Below are 21,601 nucleotides of genomic sequence, written 5' to 3'. Positions count from 1 at the left end.
AGCCTCTCAACGCACAGGAAAGTCCCACATCACAAATAACTCCCACCCAAGATGCCAACCATGACCTCTTGAGAAACTCTAGAGCAGCACTATCCAATAAATTTTCTACAATGACGGAAATTTTCTGTATCTATGCTTTCTAATACAGTAGCCACTAGGCACCTGAAGCTACTGAGCATTCAAAATATGGCTAGTGCAACCGAGGAACTGAATTTTGAATTTTATTTAATTTTACTCAATTGATCAAAATTAAGTTTAAACAGCCACATGGGGATAATGGCTCTCATATTGGACCACACAGCTCTATAGGGTCCCCTCATCAGTTCCAGAAGAGGCAGGAGACGGGAAGAACTGCAGCTCATTTCTTTTCCTAGAAAGCATAAAACCTATTTCTGGTTGTTAAATCCCAATTGCATACCCTCTGGCTCAGTAATCCCACACCTAGCAATTTATTCTAAGGAAATAAGTCAAGGAAGCAAAAAGTTACACAGGGATATGCTTTCTGGTCTATGGGCAAAATTGGAATATTTGGCAGCCACTAAAAGGAATCATTATGAAGACTTGTGACATGGAAAATGTTGAAGATACTCCATGAAAATGTATATACACTAGGATTGCAATTTCAAAATACACATGTATGTGACTAAACAAAAGGAATTGGCAAGAGTACAGTTTCAAGGATCTTTGAGACCACTGAAGCCTGCCTAAGTGAAAGAGCCACAAAACTTTGGAAGGAAGCCCCTCTAGGGCACACTGATGCCCTCCCACTCACTCTCTACTCTCTGGTTCTCAGGTTCTGTCTAGCCATCATCCATTACTCAGATTAGGCATCTCCTTTATTCTGCCTCAGTAGCTGGCTTTCTCCTCTGCCCCAGCCCATCCCATGGTTACTCTTGCTCCACACCCTGGCCTCTGGCCTCTGACCTCAGCCTGCTTCTGTGTTCATTCTCTCTCCTTCCTTCAGCATTGCCTGTGGCTCCTGCCTCAAGAGGTGGCCCTCAATGGCACAGAACCACAGAAAGAATTATGTAAGGTGGGTAGGATGACAGACGAAATTTTTCTTTCAATATTCAAAATTTTCTTTTCAAGTTATTATATTGCTTTTACCTTAGAAAAGGTTAAAAGGATGGGTGTTATTATCCCATCTGTAAAGAAGGAAATTGGGAGTTCAGGATGGTAAGTTGCGGTAAATGGGATGTTGTGATTTGAACCCAGGGCTCTCTAACACCACCCACTACTCCACACTGCCTGACTGGGGTTACCCAGACTAAGGGGCGTAAACATAGTGAGGGTTTTCGGTATACCTGTTCAACTGCCTTGCAGAGGGATGATAGTGATTTGTACTGGTCAGTTAATCCACTACTTAGAGCCCCCTCCCATCTAGACTTCTATTCTCTTCCTCTAGATTGCATACAGTGCAGTCTAAACTTCACCTATCCCTACCCCAATTTACAGATGGGAAAACTGAGATTCAGAGTGATATAGTGTCTCACCCTGATTCATACAGCCAGTTTGTGGCAGTGCTAGGCCTAGAACCCATTTCTGCAGGCAGAGCCATAATTTGAAAGGAACATGGGCTTTAGATTCAGACGTGGGTATAATTCCTGGTTCTGCCCCTGACTAGCTATTTGCCCTTGGACAATAAGAATAACAACTATATTTATAGTTTAATTATATTCATTGAGCACCGATTATGCACCAATTATAGAAGGTTTGAAGATACATTCATTCAACAAATACTTATGGAACATTTATCATGTGCCAGCCACTGTACTAGGTGCTAGAGATAGAGCAGAGAACAGGACAGCCTGTGGACAGGAATCTTCACCTAATGAGGAAAATAGACCCTGAACACATGTAAAACTAAGTGGTAAGTAATATGGATGAAATGCAGAATGCAATGGAAGGACACACCAAAGGGTTCTAACATAGTCTGAGGGACACTGTAGTCAAGGGGGCTGTCACAGGAAGCTCCCCTGAGAAACTGAGAATGTGACATCTAAGCTAAGACCTGGAGAATGGGTCGGAGGTAGATGGTGGGTAGCAGGTAGACATAGAGGAGAGCAGTCCAGGCAGAGAATACTATTTGCAATGGCCCTAGAACAGAAAAGAATGTGGCACATTAGAGGAACTGAAAAAAGGTCAATGTGGCTGGAACACCTACTGCAAGTGGTGTGTGTGTGTGTGTGTGCGTGTGCACACGCGTGTGCGTGTGCGTGTGTGTGTGTGTGTGGGGGGGGGGCTGTCTGAGATGAAATTAGGGAAGTTGCCAGAATACAACCTGGAGATTGAGATGAGGAGCGAGTACTTTTATCTTCAGGAGAAGGGGGAATCATTGTAGAACTTTAAGCAGCAGGAGTGACATAATCGGATTATCTCTTTTCACTTCTCTCAGCCCTGGTCTCTTCATCAGTAACACAGAAATAATAATAGCACTTACCTTACAGGTTCTTTGCTGAGGGCTAAATGAGCTAAGACATGTAAAGTCCCCAAGCAGAGTATGTGGCACGTGGTGAGCAGTCAACAAATGATAGTACCTATCCCTCCCCACACTGCCCAACTCTTCTGCTATGGTTATCTCCTTTACCACAGTGGTTTAAATTTTGTTATAAAGAGCCTACAATGGGTAGGATGTGTGTATAATGTGTGTGTGTGTGTGTGTGCCCACATGCATGTGTGCACATGTACTAGCATGAGTAGCGAGGTATATTACCACTTATTAAGACTATAATAATAATCATTAACATAAGTCACCTCGTAATGTCAGTATGAATAATGGCATTTTATAGGGCTGGCCCAAGACTTCCTAATTTGTGATCAATTCAGTTAAGATGCTAGCGACTACTACTAAATGAAATCAGGGGTGAGAGGTCTCTCTCACTGACACTTCATAGAAATCAACATAGTACATCTTTCCCTGCTTGGATGAGTGCCTTTTATCTAATCCTCCCTCCTCCATCCATGTCCAATTCTGCTTATAGACAACCCCGTGTTGTCGGGCAGGGGACACTGCAATCCCAGATTAAGTCAAAATAAACCAAAGGTTTTCACCTGGTGGGGTCACAGTTAAAGTGCTGCCTGGAACTGGAAAATCAAAGGCACAAAGGCTTCCTCAAAAGCACCGTGGTATTTCCTCTCCTTCAGGAGGAGGGCTGTCACCAGCAAAATGGCAGCTTTATCCTTTGGGTATGAGGGCCAGGGAGGCCACAATCCAAGGTGTTTTGGAGCCTTTTCCTATTGTCCACTGTGGCAAGAAATGGCAAGGACTAGGGACCCTGACTAAGGGGCAGAAGGGCTAAGACTCCTCGTTATGAGAAGGAAGCAGGGTTATGAAGATGGAGTTCAGAAATAGCCTCTATTTACTGCTATTTCTAAAGTCAGTTTCTCAGGGGCTGGCGGGGAGCCCGGCCCATGCTTTAGTGGAGGGACAGTGGTGTCACTGCAGCCTTTGACGGTACCACTGTTACCTCTCAGCAGTGGTTTACCAAGGGCCGGGCAGTGAGAGCAGTCCACCTCAGGTGCGGAAAATAAAGAGGTGCATTGTGTGCAGAGAATTAAAAAAAAAAAAATAGAACCAATTAAAAAGTTGGCCTGCTCTTTATTATCACCATGCACTGACAATTCTAAACACTGTCCACTGAAGGACATCTGGACTGATTCCAGTTTTTGGCGATTATGAATAAAGCTGCTATGAATATGCAACTACGAGTTTTAGTGTGACCGTAAGTTTTCATTTCTCTAGGATAAATGACCAAGACTGCAATTGCTGGTTTGTATGGTAATTGCATGCTTAGTTTTTTTTTTTTTTTTTTTTTTTTTTTTTTTTTTTTTGCGGTACGCGGGCCTCTCACTGCTGTGGCCTCTCCCGCCGCGGAGCACAGGCTCCGGATGCGCAGGCCCAGTGGCCATGACTCACGGGCCCAGCCGCCCCGCGGCATGCGGGATCCTCCCGGACTGGGGCACGAACCCGCGTCCGCTGCATCGGCAGGCGGACTCCCAACTACTGCGCCACCACGGAAGCCCCATGCTTAGTTTTTTGAGAAACTGCCAAACTGTTTCCCAGAGCGGCTGTACCGTTTCACATGCCCGCCAACAATGTATGAGTGATCTAGTTCCTCTATGCGGCCAGCCATTTTGCTTGAACTGTTTTAAAAGGTATATGGTGATACCTCAAAGTGATCTTAATTTGCATTTCCCTAGTGGCTAGTGATACTGAACATCTTCTCATGTACTTATTTGCCATCTGTATGTCCTTTTCCAAAAAATGTCTGTGCAGGTCTTTGGCCCATTGGACTGTTTGTTTACTCAGGGCTGAGTATTGAGAACTCTTTATGTGTCCTAGATATGAGTGCTTTGTCAGATATGAGGTTTGCAAATATTTTCTCCCATTTATTAGCTTGCCTTTTCATCCTCTTAACCAGGTCCTTAGCAGAACACTTAAAACTGTTTTTTTGATGAAGTCCTATATATATATAGGACTATATATATATATATATATATATATATATATATATGTATTATGGATAATGCTCTGGTGTCATGTCTAAGAGTCTTCACTAAGCTCTAGGGTCTGCAAATTTTCTCCTATGTTATCTTCAGAAAGTTTTATAGTTACATTTATGTCTACAATCCACTCTGAGTTAACTTTGGTACAAAGTTTGAGGTTTAGGTTGAGATTTTTTTTTTTTCTTATGGATATGCAATTGCTTCAGTACCGTTTGCTATAAAGACTGTCCTTCCTTTGTCAGATTACTTTTGCACCTCTGCCAAAAATCAGTTGGCCATACTGTGTGGGTCAATTTCTGGATTCTCAATTTTGTTCCAATTACCTATGTCTGTCCCTTTGTCAGTATCACACAATCTTAATCACTGTAGCTATATAATAAGCTTTGAAATCAGGAAGAGCGATTTCTCCCATTTATTTTTATATCTCAAAATACTTTTGGCCATTCTAGTTCTTTTGCCTTGCCATATAAATTTTAGAATAATTTTGTCTATATCTACCAAAAATCTTTCTGGCATTTTGATGGGAATTTTATTAAATTTGTACATCAGTTTGGGAGGATTGGCATCTTTACTATATTGACTCATCTTCCAAACCCTGGATACAGTGTCTCTCTCTATTTAGATCTCCTTTGATTTGTTTTATTAGCATTTTGTAGTTTTCAGCATAAAAGTCCTATGCATCTTTTGTTAAATCTTTGTTTCACTTAGGTATTTCATGTTTCTGAGTGCTTGTAAGTGGTTTCATGTTTTGTAATTATAGTTTCCACATGCATATTGCTATTTGTTTTTGATGCTGATCTTACATTCTGCAATCTTGCTGACTCACGTATTAGATGTAGGAGTTTTTTGGTTTTTTGTTTTGTTTTTGACTTATCAGGATTCCCAACATAGACAAATCATGTTATCTGCAAACGAAAACAGTTTTATTTCTTCCTTTCCATCTTGTACGCCTTTTATTTACTTTCCTGCCTAATTGTCCTGCCTAAAACCTCTAGTGCTATATGGACTAGCAGTGCTGAGAGTGGACATCCTTGCCTTGCTCGTGATCTACGTAGGACAGCATTCATTCTTTGACAAGTAAGTGTATTGTTAGCCAGCTGAAGGGTATTTGTAGATGTACTTTATCAAGTTGAGAAAGTCCCCCCACCCCCGTTCCTAGTTTTTAAAAGAGATTTTATCATAAATATGTGCTGACTTTTGTCAAGTGCTTTATCTGTATTAATGGACATAGTCATGCGATTTCTCTTCTTTAGCCTTTTGATATGATAAATAATATTGATTGATTTTTGAATAACAAACTAACCTTGCATCTCTGGAATAAACCCCTCTTGGTCATGGTGTCAATTTTTTTTTTAATATATTGCCGAATTCTGTTTGCTAATACTTTGATAACGATTTTTACATCTATAATCATGAAGGATATTAATTTATAATTTTCTTGTATTGTCTTTGCCTGAAATTGTTTCAGGGTATTAAGGGCTTCATAAAATAAATGGAGATGTGTTCTTTCCACTTCTGCTTTTTGGAGAGACTGTTAAGAAATAGGGTTAGTTCTCTTTAACCATTTGTTAGAATTCTCCAGTGAAACCAAATGGGCATGGAGGTTCTGGTTTTGGGGGTTGTTACTTTACAAATTTAATTTTCTAAATAGTTTCAGGGTTATTCAAATTATCTATTTTATATCAGGTGAGTTGTGGTAGTGTTTTTTGAGAATCGGTCCATTTCATGTAACTTGTTTAATTTACACGAGTAGAATTGTTCATAGTATTCCTTTGCTATTCTTTTGAAGTCTGTGGGGTTGGTAGTGACATTTTCTGTTTCATTCCTGATGTCTGTAGTTTGTGTCTTCTCTCTTTTTTCTTTGTTAGGGTTGCTAGAGTTTTTTCAATTTTATGTATTTTTTTCAAACATTAAGCTTTCTGTTTCATTGATTTCCCTACTTTTCTTTCTGTTTTTAATCATCAATATCTGCTCTTATCTGTATTATTTCCTGTTTTCTGCTTGCCTCGGTGTTATTTTGCTCTTCTTTTCTAGTTTCTTGAGGTAGGAGCTTAGATTATTAATTAGAGGCATTTCCTCTGTTCTAAAGTAAACATTGGTGCTAAAAATTTCCCTCTCACCACTGCTTCTGCATCATCCCATTTTGATATGTTCATTTTTCATTTTGATATGTTTCATTTTCATTTTCACTCAGTTCAGTGTATTTTTATTTCACGTGAGACTTCATCTTTGAAACATGCGTTATTTTAGAATTTTTTTTTATTATTATCCTTTTCCTGGTATTTTTTCTGACTTCTTGATTTCTAGTTTGACTTTATTAATGTCAGAGAACACACTGTATTTCCTGTCTTTTAAATTTGTTAAGAATTTTTTTTTTGTATCCCAGAATATGGTCTATCTATATTCGTCTACGTTCCATGGACACTTGAAAAGTATGTGTATCCTGTTGTTGGGTGGAATGTTCTATAAATGTTAATTAGATCCTGTCATTGATGGTGTTGTGGAGCTCTATACCCTTGCTGATTTTCTGTCTAGTTTCATCAAATGATAGACGTGTGTTAAAGACCCCAGCTATAATTGTGGCTTTGTCTATTTCTTCCTTTGGTTCTGTCAGATTTGCCTCTCATATTTTACAGTTCTGTTGTTGGTGTATACCCATTTAGGACTGCTAGGTCTTCTTGGCAGACTGACACTTTTGTCATTATCTAATGTACCTCTCTGTACCTAGTAATTTTCTTTGCTCTGAAGTCTACTTTATCTGATATTAATATATCCATTCCTGCTTTCCTTGGATTAATGTTTCCACGGTATATCTTCTTTCATTATTTCAACATACCTATGTCTTTATATTTGAAGTGAGATTCTTGTAGACAGCACATAGACGGGTCATATTTTTTAATCATCTTGGCTGATCAGTATTTGGATTGCAGTATTTAGGCCATTTATATCCGGTGTACTTATTGATAAGTTAGAACTTAAGTGTATCATTTAATTTTTGTTTACTATTTGATCTCTCTCTTATTCGATTCTCTGTTTCCTTTTTGCTGCCTTCCTATCTTTAATTGAATGTGTTTTGGAATTACATTTTACCTATACTGTTTTTAAGTGTATCTCTTTCTATAGTTTTTTCAGTGGTTGCTCTAGGTATTATATTTCATAATTTATCATAGTCTTCTGTGTCATCTTTTTATTAGGGTGAGTGAAGAGTAGAAACATTACCTCCCTTTACGCCCCCTTTACCCTCCACCATTTATAATATAACTATCTGAAATATTTCTCCTACATAAGAGTTATGTTTGTAGAGAACCATATTACTGCTTCCACCATCAGAAATGATTTAGAAAACTAAACAGGAGAAGGAAAATGTACTGTATTTTAATTATATTTTTACTCTTTCTCTTGGTTTTTCTTCCTTCCTGATATTCCATGTTGTCTTCTTTTAGGAAAGATTCCTTTAGCTATTATTATTTTAGGGTAGATCTGCTGGTGACAGATTCTCTTAGTTTTCTTCATCTGAGAATGTCTTAATTTATTCCTCATTCTTGATGGATATTTTTGCTACATGTAGTATTTGCGGTTGATAGTTCTCTTCTTTCAGGACTTGAAAAATCTTGTGCCACTTCCTTCTGGCCTCTATATTTTCTGATGAGAAATTCACTGTCATTCAAACTGTTTTCACCTATAGGTAAGGTGTAATTTCTCTTTGACTTGTTTAAGGCATTCTTTGTCCCTAGTTTTCAGACATTAACCATGATGTGTCTTGGTGTGGATTTCTATGAGTCTATCCTCTTTGAATCACTTGGCGTATATCTCTTGACAAATCTGGAGAGTCCTCAGCCATTATTTCAAATATTTTTAAATTTCACCCTCTTTTTTCTCTGTAGATAAGGCCTCTCTGTTGTGTAATTCCCCTTCCTTCCTTCCTTATGCCTTCCTTCTCGTTTATCCCCATTTCCTACACCATTTACGCCCCACATAGGCAACCATTCAAAACTACTTAATGCCTATTTATTGTGTTGCATGTGCTCTTCTAAATGGTAAATTATTGATGTATATTAAGGAGAGAAAAGGAGAGGAAGAAGGAGAGGGAGAGGGGAAGAGTGTGTGTGTGTGTGTGTGTGTGTGTGTGTGAGAGAGAGAGAGAGAGAGAGAGAGAGAGAGATCTAGAGAGTGTGAGTGTTATGGACTGAATCATGTCCCTCCAAAATTCATATGTTGAAGCTCTAATCCCCAATGTGAGTGTGTTTAGAGGGGGGCCTTTAGAGAGGTAATTAAGGTTAAATGAGGTCATAAATGTGGGACCCTAATCCAATTGGATTGGTGCCCTTTGAAGAAGAAGACACACCAGAGGTTGCCTCCTCTCTGTCTCTACATGCACAGAGGAAAGGCCATGTGAAGACATAGCAAGAAGGCAGCTGACTATAAGCCAGGAAGAGAACCCTCACAAGAAAGCAAATTTTCTTGCACTTTGACCATGGACTTCTAGCCTCCAGAACTGTGAGAAAAGAAATGTCTGTTGTTTAAGCCACCCAGTCTGTGGTATTTTGTTGTGGAAGACTGAGCAGATTAACACAGATTTTGGTACCATGAAGTGGGGTACTACTTTAATAAAAACCTAAAAATGTGGAAGTGTATTTGGAACTAGATGAGGAGTAGAGGCTGGGAGAGGTTTCAGGCGCATGCTAGAAAAAGCCTATATTGCATTGAAGTGACTGTTGGTAGAAACATGGACATTAACGATGCTCCTGGTGAGGTCTCAAAGAGAAAAGAGGAACATGTCATTAGAAACTGGAGAAAAGGTGATCCTTATTATAAAGTGGCAAAGAATTTGGCTGAATTTTGTTCTAGTGTTCTGTGGAAGGTAGAGCCTGTGAGCAATGAAATTAGATATTTAGCTGAGGAGATTTTTACGCAAAGTGGTGAATGTGAAGCTCAGCTGCTTATAGTAAAATGCAAGAGGAGAGAGAGAAATCAGCAGAATCGTTAAGCAAGATGAACCAGGACTTGAAGATTTGAAAAATTCTCGTTCTATCCATATTGCAAAAAATATAAAGCATCTTCTGGAGAGAACACCAAGGATGTGGCTAGAAAACCACTCCTTGAGATTACTCATTATTTTAATTAGGTATCTCAGCAGAAGTCAGGAACAGAGGTGGGATTATACAAGCACAGACACTGTCAGCATGGACCAAGGGGAGCAGAGGGAGGATGAAATAAAGGAAAGTTTTTGGAATCTACAAGGCAGGACAATAGAGTTACTTAGCTGCAGACATGCTTCACCCTTCAAGTAAAGGAAAGAATGACACCAAACGTGATTAAGAGATCATCACGGCTGCCATTCCCACCATTGGGTCTAGACCTAACAGGCCCTGGGGGCAAGGCTGTTGCCTTCTCAGTTTCAGTAGGACAGGCTTCCCCTGACTAGTGCCTCAGGAGAAAGGCAACAGCAAAGGGCTGTGAGGGTGGGGGTGATACTGCCCAAAGCATCCAGCCAAAGATTATTCTCCAGCCTGAAAATATAATGAAATTTGCCTTGCTAAGTTTTGCACTTTCTTGGGATCTATCATCCCTATCTTCTTTCTGGTTTCTCCCTTTTCAAAAGGGAATGTCTATCCTATGCTTGTCCTATTACTATACTTGGGAAGCAGATCATTTGTCTGGTTTCACAGCTGGAGAGGAATTTCGCCCTTTGGATGAATCATAACTCAAGTCTCATCCAAACCTAAATTAGGTGATATTTAGATGAGACTTTTGACTGGACATAGGTTCTGGAGTGCATGAAGACATTTGGGGCTGTTGGGAAGGGATGAATGAATTTTGCATGTGAGAAAGACATGCATTTGGTGGGAGGCATAGGGAGGAATGTTATGGAATGCATTGAGTCCCCTAATATACATATGTTCAAGCCCTAACCCGCAAAGTACTTCCAAGTACTTTGAGGGAACTTTCAGGGAGGTATAAGGTTAATCTCCAAAATATTTGGAGAGAGAATTTTAGGAAGGTGTAAGGTTAAATGAGGTCATCACAGTAGAGCCTTAATCTGGTTGTATTGACGTCCTTATAAGTAGAGGAAGGGACGCATGAGCTCTTTCTGTCTCCACACAAGACCAGAGGAATGGCCAAATGAGGACACGGGGAGGAAGCAGCCATCTACAAGACAGGAAGAGAGCCCTTACCAGAAATCAAAATTTCTGGTATCTATATCATGAATCTCTAGCCTCCAGAATTGTGAGAAAATAAATGTCTGCTATTTAAGCCACCCAGAATGTGTTATTGCTTTGTGGCAGAATAAGCTGACTAATACACGCGTGCCTGGGCACCCGCGTGCATGCACACACACACACACACGCACACACACGGTATAGACTCATGATAACATATAGTTTTCACATGGCACTCTGACGTTAAGATCCAGGATTCCTTGCTTCTAAGTGTGGTCATCCACCACATTTTACCTGTCCACCCTTCCAAGGATAAACTCTCACTTTGCTTCTATATCCCCCCTCCACAAACAATACTTTGATGAATTTTCTTGTACCTGTCTGAGTATATTTAGGGGGCTATATCCCAGGAGTGGGAAATCTAGCACACAGGTAACGTGTATTCTTGTTTCATGTAAGCAGTGCCAATTTGCTGTGCAAGATGGCTACACCATTTCACACTCCCACCAGTAGTGCATGAGGGCACCTGTTATCTGTGCTTGTACTCAGAAAGGAAGAGCAATGGGGAAGTTTAGGGGATGCCCCAACTGGAGACCTGTAACAGAATGCACCCTGAGCTGGTCTCATTTCTCTCTTAAACAACCTCTGCCTGACTCACCCAGCAGCTCTATCTTACCACCATCAAGATCTGATTAAGAGCTTTGACTAGTTATTGCTGCTCTGCCCACCCCCATGCCCCATCCCTGATCTCTGGGGGTTAAATAGAATTTTATCTGGAGCTCTCTGTATGTACTTGGGCATTTTCAGTGACGCCAAACCCTTGGCACAGACAGCAGACAAGTGATTCACATACAGGCAGTGGGACTCACAGACCAATGTGGGTAGGACATGAGCACATGTGACTCTCCAGGCTGGGAGGGACCTTCAAAGGCATCTATCGTCCCTTTGCCAACCACTGCTTAAGTGCTTTCTATAACATCACTTCCAAGTGTTCAATTAGGCCTTCCTTGAACAACTTAGTCACAGAGCTCTCACTATTTCTCTAGACAATCCATTCCTTCTCTAGGCAGCTCCAACAATTTGAAAACCCTAGGGTCACACAGAACACAGATCAGATGCTCCTTGTCCCCCCACCTTATTCATTTTCCCCCCGTCCATAATAATAGAACCTCTGATTTTCATCTGGGCCTGTGACACCTTGACTAAGGTCTGTATTTCCCTCTCTCCTTTGCAGCTGTTTGTGGCCATGTGACAATGTTCTGGCCAGTGGGATGAAAACACATGTGATATGTGCAACATCTAGGCTGTGACCCTAAAGGGAAGGAGTATGCCATTCACTTCTCCTTTGCCCTCTTCCCACTGCCTAACATGTATACACAACATCAAGTCATCTTCAACCCTGTAGATGAAGGCTACACCCTGCACATGGTGAAGTAACAATATAAAAAGAGCCTGAGTCCCTAACATGGAATAACCACACAAACCACAGGTCACTTGTTCCCAGACTGATAATGTGAGAGGGAAATGAACTTCTGTCTTGTTTTAACCACTGTTAATTTGGAAGCAAGTTGGATTAGCTTTACCAATAAACATCCCAGTTAATTGGCTACTGTATTTAATTGAATCTAAAATGCCATTGGACATAGGGTACACATTATCTTATGGACTACTAAGAGAAAAATGCTACCTATTATATTATGACAAAATGTTTTCTTTTAATTTAAATGTTCATTTAATAGTTTTTGAAAGAGCTCTGGTAGACTGATTTAAGACACTATTTTTAAAAATTAATTAATTAATTAATTTACTTTGGGCTGTGTTAGGTCTTCGTTTCTGTGCGAGGGCTTTCTCTAGTTGTGGCAAGTGGGGGCCACTCCTCATTGCGGTGCATGGGTCTCTCACTAGCGCAACCTCTCTTGTTGCAGAGCACAGGCTCCAGACGTGCAGGCTCAGTAGTTGTGGCTCACGGGCCTAGTTGCTCCGTGGCATGTGGGATCTTCCCAGACCAGGGCTCGAACCCATGTCTCCTGCATTAGCAGGCAGATTCTCAACCACTGCGCCACCAGGGAAGTCCCTAAGACACTATTTTAATCAGACTTTTCTAGTCTGAGTCATTTCTCATACACAATAACTTTTTATTTCAAGGGAAAACCATGATGAAATCTTTTTGAAGATACTTTAAATGGCAATTAAACTCAACACATACAGTGTTAATCATGCACATAATTCAATTGAAGGGATGATAATATGAACAGCCATGGCCAAGTTCACATGTGCTCATGCGTGAACAATAACACAATTCCCTCTTGGCCAATGGCAGTTGTAAGGTAGAATTGTATTTAAGACACATCCTGACTTTAGATTTTTAAAATATAAAATATGTGTGTATTAAATGGTGAAATCTGGTCCTTTAAAACCAAATTTGGGGAATAACTTTCACTTCCACTCTAGTCAAGATAGAGTAACAGGGACCAGATTTACCCACCTGTGCAAAATAACTAAAAGCAAAACAAACAAAAACACCAAGACAAAATCTATGAAAAAAACTCAAGTCATTGGACATCAGGCAAGTAAGGTCAGTGATCTCTGAGAGATGGAAAAGCTTAGATGAGCCTGAAGATTGCCCCATCCTACTGCCTAGAGAAATATTCTAGACTGTAAGACAGGGATAGGGAACTCAGACAGAGCCTGGCCATCTCCCTCAATTGAGGAAATGGAGATATGAGTCTGGAGAATCCAAGGAAACTCGAGTTCACAGGAAAGAGTTTTGGAGAGGGGAGACCTGTGTAGAGAGAGAATGCTTACAATTTTCAGAGGCTCCCCCTCAAGTACTCACTGAATTATTGATCAGCACATGTGTGTAAGGAAAGTAACTACCTGAAGCCAAGGAAAGAACCACCTCAAAGCATTAGAGAAAACAGTGATCAGAGCGCACAAAGGGCTGATAATAGTTTTGCTTTCACTTTACAGGTAAATAAAGCAAAGAAAAAACAAAAAATGAAAAAAAAACACAAAAGAACCCACCACTACTTTGCTTATGACCTATAATGAAACTGTAAGCAACTTTCAAGCAAGGAACAGATTGATTAACAGATCAACTATTACATGAACTCTTGCTTTCAATATTCATTGCACAATTGTCATTCTTCTCCTCCCCTTTCACTTCATGTTGTTTTAGTTATTTTTTTACCCATGGTTTTACCTCATGTTATTTCACTTTTTATTTTACCACGTCCAGTTTTTTCTGTGTCACTTCATGATGGTCATAGTCATACTTTGTATTGGTAAGACTGTGTTTAGATACAACTCAGGTTCTTCTGACTCTGCCTGTGTCTCTTAATATCACTGTTCATTATCTGTAGTTATTGCAGCAGCTATGTGAACTAACTTTGCCAGGTACATTCAAAAGCTATGGAACAGGAATAATTTTCCAAAAATGAAGTTCATTAAATATTGTATTAGTGTCTTAAGAAACTTTTTCAGAATCACTCTCCATGGAAATCTTGTCTAACCTGAGGGTCTCCGGTGTCCTCATTCAACTTAAGTTTGAAAATGAACAAGTGATATGGCCCCAAGGTGGCTTCCAGAAAAAAAGATTATAGGTTATAAATGTGTGAAATCAAATGACCTTTGCAATGCTACTGACATCTATACCTCCATCATCTGGACCTTAAAAATAATAGACAAATGAATGGAATTATGCTTGGAATTTCTTATCCTCCCAAATCTGTAGCATCTCAGTTCCACAAAAAGGAAGTGCTGACTTTCTGATAGTTTCTACTGTACCATCAAAGAATAGGAAGCTCTTTGGCAGGGAGACCTTTTCCCCTTTATATTGAAGAGGCTCATCTAATAAAGCTGTCTCCTTAAATTAGGGGCCTGTCCTTGCATCTTTGCAGGGACGATCATTTGTGATATTTAGAGACAATGAAGTTAGGAACCTCCTTACAATCTGAGCATTAGTGAATTCTTCTGGGTAGGTGAGAAAATGAAGGAAATGAGGTTGCTGGTCCAGGCTGTGGGTTGTCCCTTTGTAAGCAGAAGAGGTTGGAACTCAAATCCTAGATCCATTCTTATTCTGATGGTCTATCTCTGTCTCAGTCCTTAGCCTAATGGACAAAGAGCAGGACAGAGGTTGCTTCTAGGACCATAAAGAGCTAGCTTCCCTGGTGCCTCATTCCACCTGAGCCCACTTATCTCAGTGTCCCAACAAAGAATCCCTCAGGAATTGGACACTGCTGAGAGGAACAGGAAAAGGACAGACAACTCCCAGAGGTGTGGTTTGGGTTAAGATGGGAGTAGGAGAGAGGCACAGGATAGCAAGGATGCTATCCTGTGGTAGGCTTAAAGAATCGCAAGGGGCATCATCCAAAACTCCCAGCCGGATGACACCTCTGCTGTAAATTCCCTTAAATCCAACCAGCAGTTACCCAGCACCTCCTCTGTGCCACTCTAGACACTGGGACAAAATAGTAAATAAGGTCAAGGCTCACATTATTAATGGGTGCACCTCTCCAGAACCCAGAGCTGGGCAACTGGTTCTTGCCTGAACCTCAAATCATCTTTTCACTTCCTAAGAGGCAAAAGCCTAAAATTAAACCAGTTCCCCACCTCCTGCCTGGCTTGCAGTTGGTGTGTGGCTTCAGGACTAGCAGTGGTGGGGGTGGGAGGAACAGGACAGAGGCAACTAGGATGAGGTGACATGATTTCATTTGCCACATTTCTGTTTGTGGGCGTACCCACGTGATCACATCCCCCTAGATAATGTTGAACAGTTCCAAGCTGCGCTCATTAGCTGAGCAAGACTGCACCAAGATTGAGCTTCTGTAGCTGCAGCAGTCCCCTGCTGGCATGCCGCCATCCCCCACCACACACAAACACACACACATACATACACAATGCCTTGCACCCTTGAAACGGGCATCATCCAGAGCCCAGCCCAGTGCCGAGAGTCTGTGAACCACACAGCTAGGGGGCCTGCTCACTCCTCAGGTGAAAAGATGGGTGGGTGGTGGGGCTTTGGCACTGGCTAAAGAAGCTGGTCTGCGGGGTGGGATGGGGAGTCAAGAGAGAAAGAAATAGCTCCAAGTGTGAGAAAACACTTGTAAGGATGAGTTCTGTTTGTGCGTGTGGGTCCTGCTGTACTTGCAAGGCTTTGGGGGAGCCGTGTTGGACTCCAGATGGGAAAAGTGGTGTGGACTGGGAGTCCAGAAGCCTGGGGTTGCTCCCCAACCCAGCCTCAACCTTGCAGCTTAACCTTGAGCAAGAAGGCTTTATTAACTTCTCTAAACCTTAGTTTTCCCATTTGCAAGAACCAGTCTCAGACTCTTGTCTTTTCCAGCTAGTAATACACCTGAGGGCACCCAAGCAATGTGCACCTGTGCCAAGGGCTGTGGAATTGAGGCACGGTGAAAGAGCCCATCCCATAGGGGCGAAGGCCGTCTCCAGAATGGGAATGGAGTATGTGGGGGCGGGGCTGGGACGTTCAGCCCCACGGCACCCTTGTGCGGATCCAGCTGCTGCTGTGCACACAGTTGGGGTCCGTTGACCCTCCCACTCCCAGGGCTGCTGCATCCTTCCAACTGGGCCAGCGTCTTTTTGGCATTCCTGTGCCCTACCTATGGCAGAGGGACCCCAAATTGCTAGATATAGCTCCCCAGAATGCCTAGGCTCCTCCCTGGCCACCCTCTCCCCAAGATGCACCTGCTCTGGGATCACTGCGGGAAAGGGAGGGGGAGGGGAAGAGAGCGCAAGAACAGTCAGGGAGGAAAGGGGTGTCTGTATGTATGGTGAGGGGGTGAGAGAATACAGCGGGGAATTCTCAGGCGTCCAGCCCGTGCCAAAGACATGATCTGAAGCCCCATGCTTCCACTCTCAATTCACGAGGGATCCCCACCACTGTCCTTGAGGTAACAGCTGAGAGACCACGCCCCACCTGGAAAAAGGGTGGGTAAGCAAGAGGCTCACCCTTCTGGAGCCCAGAGGCCATAATCCTCCAGCCTAAACCTGAGAGTGCTTTTGAGACACACAGGTTTCATCCCACATTGAGAAAGGAGTGGAGGAGGGAGGGAAAGGCAAGGTGAAGTGGGGGTGGAGATGGCATAGGATGGTCCCCATTAAGTCCAAATCCTTATCTGGCAGCTCCATCTGACAACAGTGGCAGCTGCACCAACCATCTGAATGGCAGAGAAGCCTGGAAGGGGAGGGAACCACCCTGAGGACTTTACGCTTCCAACGCAAGGTACCCTGGGGAAGAGTGGAGCCAGGGAAGGGCATAAGCCCCCAGCTCTTCCCACCTTTTGAATCCTAGACTGTGGTCCTTTGTCTTCATTGGGCAAGGACAGGGTAGTGCACCTACCTTTAAAGCAACTAGCTTTTGCTACCCATGCTAGCAATGCACTTTCACCTGCCCTTACTTGCAAGTGGTAATAATTTCCCTTTTACAGTATCTACCACCTCCAGTTCCCATCAACAAGTAACTATCAGGACTCCAACCCTTTGCAGGACCTGAGATAGATTTCAAAGAAGAAATGACCCTCAGTGAGGTTGCCTGGTCGGGCAGAGAGAGGCCACCATTACAGCGATTGAGCCACTCCTCCTTTCAGTATCTTCTCCTGTATGTGGGGGTTTTAGGTTAGCCAGAAGCTGTAGGGCTCAGTTTTCATAAGAGATACACACACACTCATGAACTGACAACTCATGGTACAGTCAGAAGCTAAATAAGGTATCAGCCATAACTTCTCACTATGTCACTTAATTTACTACTTTTTCACTTGATTCTCCTTCCCCCAGACATTAAAATGGAAATCAGTGTACACCAGCCAACAGTCCTGATTGGGGATGGGAGGAAGTAATCTGCTAAAGAAAGATATCTAGACTCAGGCAGAGAAACAGTTTTACAGATTGTTATGGGAGAATAAAGAGGTGACAGTGATCTTCAATGCATGGTTTTCAAAGATGGTGCCTAAGCATGTCCAGACCTGAAATTCAACCCTTCCTTTCTAGTGGCCCTAAGTGGAGAGGAGCTCAGCATTAGACTAAGGAAGTGTGCTGGTGCCTGCCCCTCCTTAGTAGCACACCTTCAGATAGCAGTGAGGTACCTTAAATTTAGCCCAGGAACTATAGCCCTATAAAATTTGCCTGGGGACTTGGTGCTTCAGTGTGAGGCTACTTTAAGGGCAGTGGTGTTATTTTGTTTTTGTTTTAATACCATCTTTGTTTAAAAAACTTTTTAGACACAAGTTAGACGGAAGACATTTTCATTGCCACCTATGCTAAAGTAAAATTAAAACATACAACAACTACCAACTACTCTTACAAACATATACAAAAGAGAAAGTTTTAAGCCATGGAGTCTCAATTTCTGTTTTTAGGTTTTATTCACATCTATTGAAGTCAAATCCATAAGCAGTAAGGAATATATTTTTCCTTGGGGAAGAGTCAGAGGGAATGGAGGAGGGGTATGACAAGAGGGAGCAAAGACGAGAGCAAATACTCAGAGGCAGCAGTAAGTGATCAATTTGTGTTGGTTTTACCAAGTTTCTGGAAACTCTTCAGATGCTGGATTTCAGGAATGAGAAAAGAACAAGCTAATCATACGCTTGAATATGTGACACCAGCAGATGGGACTTAAGCTTTCACAAATGCACCTGAGGCAAGCTACTGAAGCAAGGAGGCTGAAGGCCTTATGTGTATCTGTAGTTAAATCCCTCCCCTCCGTACACAACTCACACACACACTTAAATTTGATGAATCTTTGTTGAATTCACTTGAACTCAAGGAATAAGTACCCAAAATTGACATAGGAATGATTCCATATTCCCTGTCCCTCTGAATCTCTGCTTAGATCATAAATAAGACTAAACAGAAGAAATGGGACAGGGCATTGTATAGAATTAAACTCACTAACTGGCTTATTTAAAGCTTCATTTTACATGTCCTCTGTTATTCGGAAACACATCTGTACATTTAATGAATGACTTGTATGGCTAATTCTGAAAGCCCATTCTGATGCAAATAATTGTTCATTCATGTGATTTGATAGTGGGAAGAACAAGACTCCAGGTTTATTTTTCTTCTGTGGGCTCCACAATTACATTAATAAAATTTCAGTTTTGGAGGGCAAAGCTGGGAGGTGGGGTGGATAGCTGAGTCGGTACAATTTTAAAGGTTCCTTGAAAAGGAGTTTGCCAAAGCATACTACTTGCCTTGTTTTTCAAGGCCAGCTCAACAGCAACTCTCTGATCCAGATGACTACCTCATGCTGAATATTTAATCCATGACTAACTGGCAGTGGAAATTGATGTTTCATTCTCTGTTGCAAGCAGTATGTCACTTAGAAATGCAAAACATGTCTCCCATCTTCCTAGTTCGACTCAGCCTTTTAAACTGGAAAATAAGGGGACTAAATAAACTGTTTAAAGCCTTTTCCAGCTATGACATTCTACAATTCTATGCTTCTGTGAAACTCTAAGATATACCTCCAACTACACAGGTCCCTTTAATAAAGCCAGAAACAGATCTGGAAGGGCGATTGATATTTTATAAAGAATTATTTGGCCTTTTGGGGGAGGAGCATACAGAGGGTCTGCAACATATCTCTGCATCTTTTGCCTGTCACGCTCCACCAGGATACATGGCTCATTTCAAAACCACAGCTATACAAACTAAAGAATGTCACTTGCCATCTAGTTCTTCTTTTAATATCCTTATTGGAGTATAATTGCTTTACAATGTCATGTTAGTTTCTGCTCTAAAACAAAGTGACTCAGCTATGTGTATACATATATCTCCATACCCCCTCCCTCTTGAGCCTCTCTCCCACTCTCCCTTTCCGACCCCTCCAGGTCTTCACAAAGCATGGAGCTGATCTCCCTGTGCGATGCAGCAGCTTCCCACTAGCCAACCATTTTACATTTGGTAGTATATATATGTCAATGCTACTCTCTCACTTCATCCCAGATTCCCATTCCCCCACCGAGTCCTCAAGTCTATTTTCTACATCTCCGTCTTTATTCCTGCCCTGCAACTAGGTTCATCAGTATTGGTTTATTTAGATTCCATTTATGTTCGTTAGCATCCAGTATTGGTTTTACTCATTCTGACTTACGTCATTCTGTATGACAGACTCTAGGTCCATCCTCATTACAAAAGACTCAATTTAGTTCCTTTTTAAGGTTGAGTAATATTCCATTGTGTATATGTGCCCCATCCTCTTTATCCATTCATCTGTTGATAGACACTTAGGTTGCTTCCATGTCCTGGCTATTGTAAATAGTGCTTCAATGAATATTGTGGTGCATGTCTCTTTTGGAATTATGGTTTTCTCAGGGTATATGCCCAGTGGTGGGATTGCTGGGTCACATGGTAGTTCTATTATTAGTTTTATAAGGAACTTCCATACTGCTCACCATAGTGGCTGTATCAATTGACATGACCACCAACAGTGCAACAGGGTACCCTTTTCTCCACACCCTCTCCAGCATTTATTGTTCCTAGATTTTTTGATGCTGGCCATTCTGACAAGTGTGTGGTGATACCTCACTGTTATTTTGATTTGTATTTCTCTAATGATTAATGATGTTGAGCATCTTTTCATGTGTTTGTTGGCAATCTGTATGTTTACTTAGAAGAAATGTCTATTTAGGTATTCCACCCATTTTTGGATTGGGATGTTTGTTTTTCTGATATTGAGCTGCATGAGCTGCTTGTATAATTTGAAGATTAATCCTTTGTCAGTTGCTTCGTTTGCAAATATTTCCCCCATTATAAGGGCTGTCTTTTCATCTTGTTTATGGTTTCCTTTGCAGTGCAAAAGCTTTTAAGTTTCAATAGGTCCCATTTGTTTATTTTTGATTTTATTTCCATTTCTCTAAGAGGTGGGTCAAAGAGAATCTTGCTGTGATTTATTTCATAGAGTGTTCTGCCTATGATTTCCTCTAAGAGATTTATAGTGTCTGGCCTTACATTTAGGTCATTGATCCATTTTGAGTTTCTCTTTGTATGTGGTGTTAGAAAGTGTTCTAATTTCATTCTTTTACATGAAGATGTCCAGGTTTCCCAGCTCCACTTTTTGAAGAGGCTATCTTTTCTCTGTTGTATATTCTTGCCTCCTTTGTCAAAGATAAGTTGACCATATGTGTGTGGGTTTATCTCTGGGCTTTCTATCCTGTTCCATTGATCTATATTTCTGTTTTTGTGCCAGTACCATACTGTCCTGATTACTGTAAATTTGTAGTATAGTCTGACATCAGGGAGTCTGATTCATCCATTTTTCTTTCTCAAGATTGCTTTGGCTATTTGGGGCTTTTGTGTTTCCATACAAATTGTAAAATTTTTGTACTACTTCTGTGAAAAATGCTATTGGTAGCTTGACAGGGATTGCACTGAATCTGTAGATTGCTTTGGGTGGTATAGTCATTTTCACAATGTTGACTCTTCCAATCCAAGAATGTGGTATATCTCTCCATCTGTTTGTATCGTCTTTCATTTCTTTCATGAATGTCCTATAGTTTTCTGCATACAGACCTTTTGCCACCTTAGGTAGGTTTATTCCTAGGTATGTTTTTCTTTTTGTTGCAATGGTAAATAGGAGTGTTTCCGTAATTTCTCTTTCAGATTTTTCATCATTAGTGTATAGGGATGCAAGAGATTTCTGTACACTAATTTTGTATCCTGGTATTCTACCAAATTCATTGATTAGCTCTAGAAGTTTTCTGGTAGCATCTTTAGGATTCTCTATGTATAGTATCATGACATCTGCAAACAGTGACAGATTTACAACTTCTTTTCCGATTTGGATTCCTTTTCTTCCTTTTTCTTCTCTGATTGCTGTTGCTAGGACTTCCAAAACTATGTTAAATAATAGTGGTGAGAGTGGGCACCCTTGTCTTGTTCCTCATCTTAGAGGAAATGCTTTCAGTTTTTCACCACTG

Source organism: Phocoena sinus, chromosome X (genome assembly GCF_008692025.1).
Source record: "Phocoena sinus isolate mPhoSin1 chromosome X, mPhoSin1.pri, whole genome shotgun sequence".
In the NCBI taxonomy this organism is placed as follows: domain Eukaryota; kingdom Metazoa; phylum Chordata; class Mammalia; order Artiodactyla; family Phocoenidae; genus Phocoena; species Phocoena sinus.
Note: the sequence above shows the minus strand (reverse complement) of the source record.